Below are 16,551 nucleotides of genomic sequence, written 5' to 3' on the forward strand. Positions count from 1 at the left end.
TGTTGCTCTAGGATCTGAAAGCTTTCATTCAGTGGTTTCAAGATCACATCTGCCAGCTTCTTCACTACCCTGGGATGCCCTATGAAATAACATCAAGAGCAGATCAGGCCCATGGCATTGGCAGCAGGTGGTGTGGTGGCACTGTCAAATGGTGGGATGATGGGAATTGAGGCGGCAGTAGCAGCCCTCTACAACAGTCCCAGTTTCTCATGTGGCCCATTGGGAAAATTAATTGCCCACCTCTATTGAAGAGTCTGAATGAAGATTTATTTATTTATCATTTATTTTATTTGGTTTGTCAATTGCTTACAAGATAATAGGTATAAGGAAAACATAGTTATGAATACATGGATACATATAAGAAGAATTAAAAAATAAAAGAAACAATAGGACAGGGACAGTAGGCACCTTGGTGCGCTTATGCACGCCCCCTACAGACCTCTTAGTAAAGGAGTGAGGTCAATAGTAGACAGTCTGTTAAAGTTTTTGGGGTTTGGGGAAGAAGATGATCACTACAAACATGGACATTCTTTAAATTGACATCAAACACACTGAAGTCAAGAAGAAAGTTAGAAGTGAATACAAAATGAGAGCGAAGTCAAGATTCAATGGCGAAAACATCATCATGGAAATTAGCACCAAGGCAATTCCAGTCATTTATACATATAGCTGGAATAGTGGACTGAACTCAAGCAGAATTAAAAAAAAACCTGGATAGAAAGACCAGGAAAAAAATTGAATTGTGCTCTTTGTCCATTTAGTGATGTTGACAGATTTTACTTGCCAAGAATAAGTAATTATGCAATGCTGCAAGTATTAGACAACTGAAGAAGCAGAAAAAAGCACTGAAAATATATCTGGAGTGTGAAAAAGATTCATCAAGACTAGTATACCTGAAGGCTTATTTCTTTGTTTATTAGGAAGCTTGGTTTCTGCCACGTACATCGGACAGATCAATAGAAGAATAAGTACCCACCTTGACGAACACAAAAATGCAGTAAAAAAGCTGGAACACACTTCCTCACTAGTCCAACACATGAAAGCCACAAGTCATAGCATCGACTTCAATGGCACCCAAACCCTAGCCACTATAGAAAACCCCAGCTACAGAATTATCAGAGAAGCCATAGAGATTGAAAAAAACCCCTGAAAGAATGAATAGTAGAGATGATTCCACCAGACTGTCAATTATCTGGAAGCCTGCACTCACAAATAAAAAAATCTCCACACCACAAGCCAACCAAACACCTGGACACAAACAGAAACCTAGCTTCCTAATAAGCGATAGCTGGCCATTCACCTGAAGCCAAGCCGCACTAAAAGCCTCCAATACAGGAAACACAATGTTGCCAGCCAATCAAGACAAAAATACGCTACAAAACAGACAGAAGATATTAGAAACACCAATCAAGCAGAACACAGCAAACTCCAAGACCAATAAACACAGACCAAGACTCCCAACCAATCAGGATGAAGAAAAAACCATTCTGGCACAGCAGTAGGCTAGCACCAAATTTAAAACAGAAACGGCTGTGAAAGTCTGACTCACAGACGAACACAATACAGAAGCCTGATGATGGCAGATGAGATTCTGCTGACACGTTGCTACAACTTTAAAAGCATAACTATAATGACGTGGGAAAATACCCGAAAAAAGCTGAATACCATACACACACACCACACATACACACACACACACACATTTATTTTCTTACGTTTTTACGGGTACTTACATGTATGGTGTTCAGCTTTGTTCCGGTATTTTCCCATGTCATTATAGTTGTGCTTTTAAAGTTGTAGCAATGTTTCGGCAGAATCTCATCTGCCATCATCAGGCTTCTGTATTGTATACATATATATACATATACATATACATACACATACACATATACACATACACATACACACACACACACACATATACACACACATTTATACACACACATACACATATATATGGTATTCAGGTTTCTTCGGGTATTTTCCCACGTCTTAATATTTGTGCTTTTATTATAGCGACATTTTGGCAGAATCTCACCTGCCCTCCTAAGGCTTGTGTATTGGGTTCTTTATAATCTTGTGTGTCAGGCTTAGCATCTGACACACAAGATTAAAAAGAACCCAATACACAAGCCTGAGGATGGCAGATGAGATTCTGTTGAAATATCGCTATAATAAAAGCACAAATATTAAGACGTGGGAAAATACCCGAAGAAACCTGACTAACATACAAATAAATACCTGGGAAAACACACACACACACACACACACGTATAAAAAGCAGGCAGATAACAAGACCAGGTAATGCCTAACTGGAAAATTGACAAAAGAGACAGAGCGGCTTATTCTGGCTGCAAAAGACCAAGCCTTAGGAACAAGCATATTTGAAGCCAGAACTGAGAAGACCACAATGGACAGAAAATACTACTTCTGCTAGAAGTTGAAGAACAAGAAATAAAATTTACCTACAAGCAAGAAATAGTGGGACCACAAAATAGACAAATTAATAGAAAATGAAGAAGCTAGAGTACTTTGGGATATTAGAATTCAAACAGACAAGCATCTGCCACATAACGTCAGACTTAACAATTGTCAATAAAAGAAAAAAAATTGGATAGTAGACATGGCAATACTTGGAGACATTAGAAGAAAAAGAAGATGACAAAATACAAAGACCTGCAAATAGAACAACTGTGGCAAAAAAAAGTAAAGATAGTACCAATGGTAATAGGTGCCTTGGGTACTGTCATTGCTGTGAAATGAATATTGGGACCACATATGTAGAGCATCTATTGAATAAATAAGACATGCAGTGTTGACTTAATTTTGTTTCATATTATTTCATTTTAAAACAAAGGTAAGCTAAGGTTGCTAAAAGCCATCTCAGAAGCAATGTGGGATACTAGAGAGCAATTCAGCAGTTAGAGTTTTTTGTTGTGGCTGATGTATTAATGATTTATTAATGGTAAAAGCACAGTAAGAAGTATGATCTCTAAATTCAATCACTGCCCATTAGTGGTACAGCTGAAACAAGAGGAAAGGAATGACCACTTGCCAATAGTTTGATTCCAATCACTTGTTCAGAACAGAAGAAACTTTATGCACAAATGAATAACTGTTGAGGATTTTTTTTAATCAGTACGGATGGAATATTTTCAGCAAGAACAAATGTTTCCCTCCCCCCAAAACATAGCTCTAAATCAGAAATGAATCAGGATCAACCAATGGAACAGCTTGCCCTCAGAAGTTGTGGGAGCGCCATCACTTGAGACTTTCAAGAAGAGATTGGACTGCCATTTGTCAGAAGTGGTGTAGGGTCTCCTGCTTGGGTGGGGTGGGGGGGGGTTGGACTAGATTACCTATAAGGTCCCTTCCAACTCTGATTATCTGTATCTGTTTAGGATAGACTATTTCTAGGCTATTGCAAGTTGAGCTATTTCTGGGTAAGCAAAATCAGGCAGTCTCTACAGGACCTTATTAGAAACAAAAATGTTCCCTCTTTATCAATACAACAAAGAACTGAGAGTGAGAGGCCTAATCTGCAGATACTGCTTTACTTCTTTGACCAATGGCAATCTGAAGAAAAATATTAGCAGGGAATATATGTACTGATAGCTTTGATTGAATTGTTGGATTCTGTATTCTCTAACCTTTCTTTTCTGCAGATGTTTCTGCAGGCTACATAAGGTCATTAGTGCATGAGAAAGTGCATGAAGTTTGTTTGTATTTAGTAGCTTGCTTTTCATCCTTGGACGAAGTGTGATTTTTTGTGTGTTTATAGTCCTTGAGGATGGTAGTTCCTGTGGGGATATGCCCTGAGTTGTTTGAGTCCTTAGACTTTAGCTTATATTTTTTAAATATAAGGAATTAAAGAAATGGGATCTTTTATAAGCACTAGAAGAGACAGGTAGATATATTGTCTGGAACGGACATATTTTCCATTTAATATTTCTAGTTTTGTCCTATGGTCAGCAGATCTAACATGACAGAGTCTCTGTGCTGGAAAATACTGTATTCAATGTATTTATGGGAAGTTTTATTACAAACTTCTAGTTAAATTGAATACACTAATATATATGAATGACTGTGCATTATGAAACATATAATTATGAAATTATGTAATCTAAATAATTCTTTATAATCTAAAGGACTGTTGCCATTGTCTCACTGCTATAGAAAAAGAAACACAAGACAAGCAAGGCAATAATTTTATTGGACCCAAACACGTGAGAACTCAGGCTGATATTCAGAAGTTGTTTAACAGTTTATCATATCTTCTCAATTAGGCCAAGCCTGCAGCTATTTCAGTTAAACTAGATACTTAGCCATGAAGAACTTGATTATGTTACAGATAAGCCACACCAGCAGTTTCAAGTTACTAAAAAATATTCCGTGACTTAGAAAGTAAACAATGCTTTAACTAGGTTGACTAGCTTCATGCTTTGTTTCTTAATCCATTTATCACAGGAAAAAATCCAGTAATTATTAATTTGGGATACAATTTATGCATATATACTTTTATGTATGTGCCATTGAATATGGAAGATTTTTGTATGAAGAATTAAAAGGCATAGGGTGGGGCAGAGATTTTGCTAAATCTTAAAAACAAAATTTTACATGGTAGTTATATAATACAAGTAGTCTTCAAGCCTGTCCATTCCATTCTTAACCCAAAGATTTATGGGAGTGAATCTTATACCTTGAACGAGATCACTCCCTCCTTTCGTGTACACATTTACTAATCAAATGTGAATCTCATTAAGTACACATGAGGTATTTCAGGGTGAGGAAGGTGATGGGGTGCCTACTGATGGTACAGGCCACCTGCCTAAGATCACCCAAGGACTCTCCGTTCACCAAAATATCTCATTCCCCCCAAATTGCTTTCCCCCACCCAACCTGCTAGGATGGGTCACTTATCTTGTGAAGATCTAGCATGTAGTTTTCTCTCCAGCCTCGTGTGCCCCTCTGCAGTTGTTTCGGCCTCTGCAGGCCTCCTCTGGCCTATTGCAGGCCGAAATGGGACTTCTGAGGGGCAGAATGAATGGGGCCAACGTGCAGGATGAATGTTGCAAAGCCATTGTGGTTGTTTGTAAGGGTGAACAACTGCCATGGTGCTGCAAGATTAGTAGTTTCGGGTCTTGTTTGCAAACCCTAGGGGCACTTGTTCCATTACTTCAAACATTTGCTAAGGGAATGCTCATAACCTTGAGATTATCTGTAATTTTTCATTTCTAATGATGGAGCAAAATGGGTCTGCACCACTCTATTCACTATTTCTAATATTTTTATTCAGAATTTTGTTTTGCATAAAGAACAGCAATATGACGATTATGGAAGGATTGGTAGGACTTTTATTGTTCATATAAAATGCCATGGAAAGCGGAGATGGGGATACTGTCTCAATGATAGATAGACCTAAAGGCAAATCAGAATGCTGCTTATTATGAGCTCACTATTGTCAGTCATAGCATTTTTGGAAACGGAACAATTTGGCTGTGAAGAAAGATTAGTATTCACTTCCCAATGTGGTTTGTATGGGACCAACTTCCATCAGCTCTAGGAATTCTTCACCAAACAAAAGTTAAAATCTAGGAAAAATAATTGATTCCAGGTACAAACACAAGCAAAGTTTATGAGTTAACATACATTTTATACAAAGATGTGTATAAGTGCCATTGTATTACAGGTTCCTCTATATTTTTATGCAATGAAAGTACATATTGCATATTGATCTGAACAACAAATATTGAATGCAAAATGGATCTGAGGAATCAAAAGATGTAGATCCCTTGACTTTGACACTAGAAGTGTGAATTTGACTAAAAATTAATAGGAAACTTGACTAGGCTGGAATACTAAGATGCAATTGGTATTTTTTCATTCTTCAATAAAGATACTTTCTACAAAGCTGGCTGTACAGGTTCCATGAGCAAATTAAATATACTCAGCAAAAGGCACAGATTCCAATTTTTTTTATGAGTGTCATGACACCAATTAGCAAGACATAATGGTGTTCTGAGGAGTGCTTTTTCAAAGAACAAGGTATAAGTGGGGTAACTTGATTCCTCAAGCCATTTTTCTTATACATATTTACTTATAAAGACATCATGACGAATTGGGCCGCCTTTCACGGGTTTATGGCAGTTCTAACCATGTACTAACGTGTCTGTTGGACCAGAGGCCCATCAATCCCGGCACGAGATAGCATAAAGTTCATTGGGCAGGAATACGCCATCCCCAAATCATTGTTACCCGCGTGCAGAAACTTCAACTCCCAGAATCCCAGGCAGAGGTAACAAAACACGCCCTAAATTGTTCTTAACACAGTAAAGCGGATGATTTTTGGAATAAATCTTCAAGAAAGTACGCTTGCTAAATAGCTTTCTTCCACGGCGCCGTGTGTCTAAAGGAGCGTCCCTCTCTCTTTTCTCTTCCTCCGGTTCTCTGGAGAGCAAAAGGACTGAAAGCAGAAAAGGGCGGGCAGAGGAAGGGTGGTGCTCAGCCAGTGTTTTAAAAATCAATACATAAAGCGATAAATATTGAACTCAAGGGACCGGTGGAAGAGAGGGATGCCCCTCATGCTTTAGGCCCCACCGTTTTCGCCAACCAGGACTCTTCCAATCAGCCACCGCCTCCCACCACCAGCCTTGGGCGCTTTCCCAAGCCTTTTTCACCTGAGCGCAACCGCGGGCGATGACGAAACCTCGGCAACCCCGCCTCTTGCCGGTGATCACGTGGATGCAAACGCTTCATACAAGGCAGGATTTGGTCAGCTGTTGGTGCATTTGTTAGCTTTGTGGTGGCGCGCGAGGAGCTTGAGACTCGTGCTGGTTGCTGCTTTTTGCCCGTTCCCTTAGCTCCTGCGGAGCCGCGGTAGCCCGGTAAGTAATTTGAGGCTGGAAAGAGAGGACGGACGAAAAGATGGGGAGATATCATAGGAACGTGGCGGGAATCGCCTTTCCTACAACGAGGTTGCCCTTGCACGTCGATTAGATTCCTGTACTTCCAAATGGGTTAGATTTCAAGCCCCACTATCCCCAGACAGCGCTGAGTGGGTATTGTGAAATCCCAAATCCTTTCAGGAAGCAGCCGGTTCAGAGAGAGGAAGCTGCTATCCTGGGCCGCCAGTCTCTGAATGAATAGAGACCCTCCGCTCTTTCTTTCCCGCATGAAGACGTTTCTTCGTGTTTTTAAATTTGATTTGATTCCACCCTTCACTCTGATTGCGCTTTGATAGTGATTTGGTATCACCAAAGTGGCTTAACGGAGGAATTTCCATTCCATCATTACCTTTGCCGCCCTGAAAGATTCGCTCCGTAAGTACGGCGCATAGAATCCTTGTCAAATGAGCTCTGGAACCCGAACTGGACCAGAATTAAATCTTGTACTATCGTTTTATTTCCTGGGATCTGATGCTTATGCCCAGGGTGAAAAGCTTAGTCAAAGAGAATAATGATTATAATCACAGGGAGCAGTATGATTTCCTCTGCTGCATCTGTTTGGAAGGACGTCACTGTGATTAATTCTTCCTATATTATTACAGCACTGACTGTAATGAGGAGGCAAATTTATCAGAGCAGGGATAGACTTAGACATCCTTGTCGTTGTTCCCCATCCCCCCCCGCCCCGAATTTCGCATTCGTGAAAAACATACTGGAAATTAAAACAATGGTATTCTGGGAGCATTTACTTTTTATTGAATAAGTTTTTCCTCAATGCTGCAAGATAAACCACTTCTCCCACGTCTCATAGATGTGTGTAAAATATAGTCAGATTTATTCTATGGTGTGATCAAAACTAAAAAGCCCATTGAAAGTAATCATCTTTTTAAATGTGTTGTAAAGAAAAGGGTAATCTGATATAAGTAAATATATAGATTAAAAACCTATTCAGTTATTAAGAGAGATGTTGGCTTTGCAGAACCAGCTTAAATTAATCATATTTAATGAATAGAAATAAGTTTGTACTATTTGGAGATAAAATAGCCTTTCTCAGAATTTGAACTAAGCAAGGAACAGAAATCAAATCATAAGAAAATTGCTGAAGACAATGGGATGACCTGCCTTCTGAAAAGAAAACTCTGTGTATTATATATTCAAACTTGGAACATGGGCTGCACTGCTTGCCTCTATCTCTGATTTACATGAGTATAACTACATTTCTGGTGTGAGCCTAACATGTTCATTTGATTTAAGAAGGTTTTTTAAAATATATGAACATATGAAGAGGAACTCCAAAATCCTTAGCTGAATTCTCCAGAATTCTTCATCATATAAGAGGTTTGGATAACTTGTATGTTTTTAAAAACATCTTTTTTTAAACAGAACTATATATTAAAAATATCATTAAAATTGCTTCTAATGTTCTGTAGTTGTGAAGGATTTTGGTTTTTTTTTTTTACATTAAATTAATGTATGAAATGGAAAGGTACTATTGTCTTGCCACTCCCCAGTATATTCTGTGTTTTGTATTAATGCTTGCAGTGCTTGCAAGAAGAACTCACCACAATTCATTTGTGCCTTTGTGTCATTGTTGATTCCTGAAGAGTCCAGCATTAGTTCCTGCTGTTTTCCTCACTAGAATTTGGAAGGGGTTTGCCTTTGCTTGCTTCCTAGATTGAAAGAGTGTAAGTGGCCCAAGGTGACCTCATTGGCATTGTGCCTCAGATGGAATTAGTATTTATGATCACCAGATTTGTGGCACAGTGCCTTAACTGCTACACCAAACATGCTCAGAATTATTTCAGGTAAACTGGTAGAACTTTATGTATATAAATTAATATACATTCTTATATATATATGACTGCATGTGTTATAAATATGATAGATTCATATTTAATAACTAGTTTAATAATAGTTTAAAAGCATTGTTGCTAGTGCCAGCGGTTGCCAACTGGTAGGCTGTGAGAAAATTTTGGTGGGCCACAGAGAAATCTCACCCCAGAGCACCCCCCCCCAAAGCAATTAATCCAGGCTGCGCAGAAATACAAGGCTGCACTGCCCACATGGCCTGTGAGAACCCTCTCTACCCACTCACTCCTTACCCAGCAAACTTGCCTGCTAAATTGCTATTTTTCCTTTTTCCGACCATCATCTGTTCTGCTGTGCCGGGAGACTTAGATTAGCTAGGAAGCAGGAAATGGTTGGATTAATTGCTTTCTAACTAAGCACAGCCGAACCTCCCTTAGGACTGAAGGTTTGCTGGCAAGCAAATTTGAGAGACTGAGCTAGCCGATGGCAGATAGATAGATCACTGAATGATTCTGTGAACAACTCAATCTGCCTGCTTTGCCTGATTTTGGATAAAAGTTGCTTTTTTATATAAAAAAATTCAATATTTACAAGCATGGTGTGTTGTGAGTTAATTTTATGAGTTTGCTTGCAAGCAAATTTTATGTGACAGACTGAGCTAGCCAATGGCAGATAGATTTCTGAATGAATCTGTGATTCTGTGAGCAATTCAACCTGCCTGCCTGCTTTGCCTGATTTTGGGTAAAAGTTGCTCTTTTTTAAAATAAAAAATTCAATATTTATATAAATATTTATAATATTTACATACAAGCCATGTCCAGCCAGTCACACGACCACAAGCCACACCCACAAATTAAGCCACACCCACAGAACCACTTAGTGGTCCCTGGGATCTAAAATTATGAGTTTGGTGGTCCCTGAGGTCCAAAAGGTTGGCGATCCCTGGCTAGTGCCATTCAACCACAATCTTACCTAATGTCAATCCTTTGTGGTAGGTAAGAGATCCCTACAATGCTCTTTACTGTTGTAGGGTAGAATAACAGAATCTTGAACCTCCTCTTTCAGAGTTTATCTCTACTCTATCTTAAACAAATCCTCATCTTCGAGTATACGTTTTTTTCTCCCATTTTGCTTTTTCTCAAGAATGCTTTTCCCAGTAATCTCTTCAGAGATAACCCTTTTAATCGTTCACTCATTCCTTTTCCATTCCCAATGAAATTGGGTATTTGGAAACTAGAAAAAGGGGCCTGAAGAAAAGAAGCTAAGGCAGAAGCAAGTGTGGTCTATTGGCACCTTGTTTGATTCCCCCAAATCCTTTCTATAATAGGTGGAAGCATGGATTTCAGCCTGGCATTTAGGGGGATTGGGGGAAGCTTAAGAGCAAAATAGGTGCCTTAAATATTGCCCATCTGATCCATTAAAATACCAGCTGAACCCCCACCCTATAAAAATGAGCTTTCCTTTGGAATAGGGAACTTGACATGCTGTGCAATCTGTTGTGGCCTCAAAATATGTGATTGGGTTTAATATAGATATTCAGCTGAACACACCTAGATTCCTCTTATGCTATGACAGTCTAAGGTAAATTCAACAGACTGGCCAAATACTGTTTGATGTACTTAGCCATAAACTAAAGTTCTGTTTCTAGATATAAGGGATTGTCCAAAGGTTAAGCAAAGCAACTTTAGCATCTTGTGTAACTGAACACTCCACAGCACTTTAAAAGGAATATTAATACAGGAGGAAAGTACAATACAACTTGTTAGTCTTCTATGAGAGGATTCAGTTACTTGAGAATAGAATACATTTGGTGGCACTAGAGCAGTTTGGTCCAGTGGTTAAGGCACCAAGCTAGAAACCAGGAGACTAAGTTGTGACTTTTGTCGCAAAAGCCATCTGAGTGACTTGGCCAGTCAATTTCTGTCAACCCAACTCATCTCACAATGTTTTGTTGTGTGGAATATAGGAGGAGGAAGAAGTATTGGATATGTTTAGCATCTTGAGTTATTTATAATATAGTTGGGATAATACGTTACATCTTACCCACCTGTATCCAGGTGATATCTTTTAGATTACATCTCTGCAATGTTAAAAAAAAGCCAGTAAATTGTCTTTTAACAATTCCACTCTTACGTCAGCTGTGAAGCCAGTGTGTACTTATCCTCAGGAATAAAACCAGAAAAAGAATATTTTTGAAGTTTTTCAGGAAGAAAATGGGTTTTCAAAATTCTCCACTAGGTTTTTTGGACAGAAAAATTGAGTAGATGATGTGTCTATATTTCTTGAGAGGGAGAAAACATTCTCCAACAATTTCTCAAGAAGTATTGCTTTTGAAAGAGTTTAGCAAAAAGACTTTTTCTTTGGAATTGTTTGAAGGGTAGGAAACTAGAGAAACTTTAGGCTGCTGAAGTTATTATGAAGTTATTATGATTATATGAAGAAAGCCAAGACATCTACATTCACTGATCTGCCATCTTGATATGAAGTAGTTTGTTTATTAATCCAATTTATATGGCTGCCCATTGAAAGTATGTACCATGCATCAGTCAAGTAAAACAGTAAATAAATAAAACAATCATTACCTAAAACCATAATAAAATAATTACTAAAAGAGCATTAAAAGCTATAAAAGCAGAACTAGAATAAGAAAAGAAAATGATAGATGGAGAGATGTTAATAACACAGCCTTTTCATGAGAGCCTGAAATCCATTGGCTTGCTTCCATAAACAAGTCTTGAGGGACCTTCAAAAGCTCAGAGGTGATGAGGCCAACCTTATCTCTGGGGGGGGGGGGAGAAGATTCTACAATCCAGGCAGTGTTGGCCTCATCACTCCTGAGCAGAAAAGGTCTGATGCTGTAGTCTGCCAAATGTAGCTCCCTAATTAAATGATTAGTGGTAAGTCAAGGACTACCAGAAGCAAATCTCTTTTCATTGGATAAAATAAATGGTAAAAAGCAGTGCAGGAGGTTTTTTTCCTGCCTGGCATTATCAAAATGTAAGATTAGTTCATACCTTTTAAAGAGATGAAACACTTGCTGTATGATTGGTTACTTAATTTGTGGGTTTTATATTCCATTAGTGATGGGGGGATTCTCTATGATACAGTATGTATTACTAACTTCTACATATTTTACATATTGTATTTCACTAAAAATATGATCTACCCTGAAGTTTGATTTTTACATGTGCACCCAATATAAGCCCTACCCCCCCCCAATAAGCCCTAATTAAGACCCCACCCACTCCAGGGTGTACAGGTAAAAATTAAGGTAGTGTGGGAATGCTGGGATGGAGCTGCCCAACTACTTATTTCAGATAGTTTCAGCCAGACTTCGCACACCCCAACACCTGCCTTGCTGGCCCATTTCTTCTGCCAGCAAGGCTGGCAAGGCATTCTTGAAGGCCTCGATAGCCGATAACTGAGCTCCGGATTGTCAGCCACAGAAAAAGTAGTTCCTAAAAGCTTCTGACAGTGAAAAGTAGGTCGGGGCAACAGGTGTAAGTGAGGGAGTAAGTGGATGACATCCCCTGAAAATGGTGCCTCTTTGGTGGCAAAAAAAATATAAGACAGGGTCTTATTTTCGGGGTGGGGGGGAAATGGGTAGTAGCTTTCACTTCTATATACTTTTCCTTAAACCAACAGTCTTAAAACTTGGCAAATGTAAGACTTGTGGACTTCAACTCCTAGAATTCCTGAGCTAACATGACTGGAGGAGGAATTCTGGCAGTTGAAGTCCACAAGTCTTAAATCTGTCAAGTTTGAAGACCCCTGCCTTAAACTATACTTTGTCTTGCTCCGTATGACTCAAAGCATCAGAATGTCTTGGATCATGACTGCCAATGCATCCCATAATTAAAAAAACTTGCAGCATCTCATATCACAGGACCACAAATCTTGCTGGCCTACAATTACTAAATTGTAATTCAGCATACATAAGAAGTGCCAGGTGGTAGGGAAACAGTACTGATAATCAAGAGAGAAGCAGTTGAGGCATTTTTGCTAAATTATAATTCCTTTATACTGAGTGTGTTTAAAGCAGAGACTTGATAACATCTGCCAATGGAGTCACTTCACATTTTCTATGGCTTCTTTGTACATTACAGGAAGTGGGTAACGATTTCTAACTATTTTTTCAAGTAGACAGTCTACTGTTTGGATTTTGCACAGCATGCTAGGTTAGGCTAAAGTAGTTTATATAGTTCATCGTTTAGCGCATTATAAAATCCAGATATTGGCTTAGCATGTTGTGTAGATTTCTGTGGGAATAATATGTCATGTTAATACAGGTATCAAGTTCCAATAATTCAGATTTAAGTGTTACGATAAGCATATCTGTGTTATAAGGGATATTTAGGGTTGATGTCCTTTTATTGGCATTCTGAGTTTGAAATTGTTAAACATTTTATACATTTGTTCTATCCCTATTAAAAAGACAAAAAGGGTACCATTATGTTGAGTGTTAATACTTGATTCATATTTCATTAGGCAATGTACAAATTATTCATCTTTTAGCATTTTTTCTTTATCAAAAACCAATGGTATACAAATAAAAATACATTATTAATGCAATATTTTAGCAGACAATCAAAATGTCAAAAATAGTTTTCAACTTTCTGAATTCCCTAGAGTAGGCAAATATTTTTGTTTCTCCTGAAAGGTAGACTGAAAACTCCATAATTTATTGGAGACTTAAATTCAGAACTCTTCTGTGCTATGTTGACATTATAATCACTATTTAACATTAGCTCTCCTAGCTCTGAAAAACTACAGTTGCATGCCTCTCCCATTTCAGTCATTGAAAGAAATCAGTTCTATTGGTGTTTCGGTGACATTTTCTGAATGGTTAGCTAAGTGAATCAACATTCATATGGAATTATCAAGCTCACATGTACATGCTTTGTTTTGATTAGTTTGTTATTTTCTGAACTTAGGCTTAAAAAGAATAAAATTTCTTTTTTGTATTTACATTACTATTTATTTTGTTTTCAAGATCTCTATTTAACATGTGACATCACAGTTTTTCCTGGATGTTTATCATTTTTCACCTTGAAAATTGGCACATATCTTAATCATTGGATGTAAATATGCTCCATTTGGTTATCCAAATATGTGACGTAATTTGTCCCTGTGCTTCCTCTCTCCATGAAGGCTGGCTGCATTCCCTGATTTGTCCATCTGTGTTGGATTAGAGTTTTTCACAACAAATGTGATGGCTTGAGAAAGATTGGCTCATACACAACTCATATAGACTTATGAGCAGTTTGACAGTGGAAGCAAGCTGACTCAAGTTGACCTGGGTTCCATATTAGAGACCTGCCACTTAAATCTTTTTGAAATCAATGGGGATTTTAGACAACATAAATTGTCTTGTAAATAGTATTTGAATCTGAGAGAGGGAAGGGCAAGGCTTCAGTGAAACTCATAAGCTTCTATCCTAATTCCTCATTATTTTGGCCTCTAAAACCTATGTCAAAGGAGGCATTAAAAAATAATGAGAACTCCAGATCTATTTTAGCTCCCCTTCTCCTATCATTTGTTTACACAGGTATAAAATTTCAGTTTAGTTGGAGACTAGATTATCTTACTCAGGTGGGCAAGTTAGCCCTGCATGAATGTATGTAATGAACCAATTTATATCTCTTTCAGGAGCTTTGTAAAACTGGCAGGAGATAATGAGGCCATTACAAACATCTGACAGATTGATTCCCCTGAATTCTTTGCAATTTAATTGCTGAAACCACATAGAAATATAGCTAAATAAATAATGTCATATTATTGCATTTTACAGATTCTATTTTTTCATAGTTTTGTAATAGCAGTATAGTTTTTTTTCATAGCATGAACAGCCTTAATCTTTTAGATTATTGCAAAAGTGGATTTATTATTTTATTTATTGGATTTCAATCTAATTCCCCACAACCCCCAAAATGAATCCATACAGTATTTAAAAGAATAAATGATTCAAAATTGTCATAATTGTCTGGATAAAATTATATAAATAACAACAGATCTTTGGTAACAACAGATCTGAGAACAATCCTAGGTCTTTCTTAAGAGCTTCCTGGAACATTTGGAGAATGGGTATCATTCATGTCTCTGGACCGAGGTTGTTTCAGAGTGCAGGGAAGGAGAAGAGTCAAGAGGGCATAGAAAAACCACCTCTAGTCCGTAAGACTCCATCCCATTAGCAGGTACCATTTTTGAAGCAATGAATTGTAATTGTTCTGACAATTGGGGCTGCTCCCCAGTGGTGGGATTCAAATTTTTTTACTACTGATTCTGTGGGTGTGGCTTGGTGGGTGTGTCTTGGCTTGGTGAGCGTGGCAGGGGAAGGATACTATAAAATCCCCATTCCCTTCCCACTCCTGTGGGAAGGTTGCTGCAAAATCCCCATTCCCTCCACACTCCACTAACCTGCTTTCCAGCTCCGTTCTCCTGTGCAGGGCAACAAAAGAAGACCCAGCCGATCAGCTGGGACTCGGGAGGCAGAGAATAGATGTGGGTGGACCAGTCAGAGGTGGTTTTGGCCGTTTCTCCGAACTGCTCAGAATTTCCACTACCGGTTCTCCAGAACTGGTCAGAACCTGCTGAATACCACCTCTGCTGCTCCCACCATGAAACCGTGTGGCCTAGGGATGGAACTGTTCCTGACTACCTGCAGGGATGCTGAGGGGTGGAGCAGCCTTGCCTCCTGCTCCAACACAAGCTCTGAGGATCTTCCAAAGGTAAATGTGAGATGGAGGTAGGCAGAAGAGTGTAGGGCCCAGTGGGATGGGAAACAAAGCTAAGACCTTCGGTGACCTAGTATGTGTGTGTGTGTGTATGTGGGAAGGGAAAAAATAGGCTTAAGGATTACAAAGACCCTGAGGTATAGGAAGAGGAGCCCAGGGTGCCTTAGGGAGCGGGCAAGATTGCGGCAGGTAAGCCTGGCCAGAGGTAGGCATCCCACAGCCTCCCTCATCCCACAGGTATTCCATGTTCTGCCTAATGACCTGCTTAAGTAGGAAAAGCTGAAAATTCTGGTTACGTTCAGAAAAGGTTTCTAAATTTAAGTATGATAAAAAGAAATGTTGCACTGACATTGTATGAAGTTGACATGTGATCTTTCTGGTTTTCACTTCTTAAGTTTTGCAGACTCAACTACTTTAATATGTAAATCGTGTTTGTGGCTTAGCATATGGTGTAATCCCTGCTAGTATGATGTCTGCTTGAGATAAGATAAGAAAATGCAAGGTCAAATAGAAGAAACTTTTTGAATTGGGTATACAGTATAGGTAAAGAATGAAGCTGAAGAGTTCTACTCAAAACAAGGCATTCATCTACTGATTTGAATTTCCCCGGACAAATAGCAGACACATTTACAGTAAATAACTGATAGGCATCTTCTTTCTTTTAATTATTCTCAGATTTCATGTCCGGCAACCTAGTTAAAAATGAGATAGGATCTGAATAACAATATTTTATTATTTTGGTTTGTTACACAGTAAGGCAAATGTTCACACTGGATTTGGCATTTTAGTCCACCTACCAGACCTGAGATAGGCAGATGTGGATGTATTAAGGGTATCATTGCATGATGTAAGTTATTCTGAGTAAAGCAGACTTTTGCAATTGCACCCATGTGTGCCTTACTGTTGGTACAGTTAGTCCTCGACTTAAGCACAATTGAGCCCAACATTTCCGTTTGCTAAGCAAAACAGTTGTTAAGTTAGTTTTGCCCCAATTTGCTATCTTGCTACATTTGTTTAAGTGAATCCTTGCAGTACTTAGTAACATGGTTGTTAAATGAATCTGG

General features: G+C 38.6%; 1 protein-coding gene across 3 annotated transcripts in view; it reads left to right on the top strand.

Moving 5' to 3' along the window:
* The first annotated feature begins 6,666 nt into the window (after positions 1 to 6,666).
* The window catches only part of SNX10 (sorting nexin 10), a 44,043-nt gene continuing 34,158 nt past the window's right edge, over positions 6,667 to 16,551 (top strand). Inside the window, exon 1 of one of the 3 annotated variants that reach the window (XM_087917999.1) lies at positions 6,667 to 6,884. The gene's annotated coding sequence lies outside the window, so the exon portion shown is untranslated. Of the gene's footprint in view, positions 6,885 to 7,512; positions 8,283 to 16,551 lie in introns of those variants that run through there. The other 2 variants (XM_026708256.2, XM_087918000.1) reach the window with 2 other exon arrangements.

Source organism: Pseudonaja textilis, chromosome Z (assembly GCF_049901715.1).
Source record: "Pseudonaja textilis isolate UNSWEBS1 chromosome Z, rPseTex1.2, whole genome shotgun sequence".
In the NCBI taxonomy this organism is placed as follows: domain Eukaryota; kingdom Metazoa; phylum Chordata; class Lepidosauria; order Squamata; family Elapidae; genus Pseudonaja; species Pseudonaja textilis.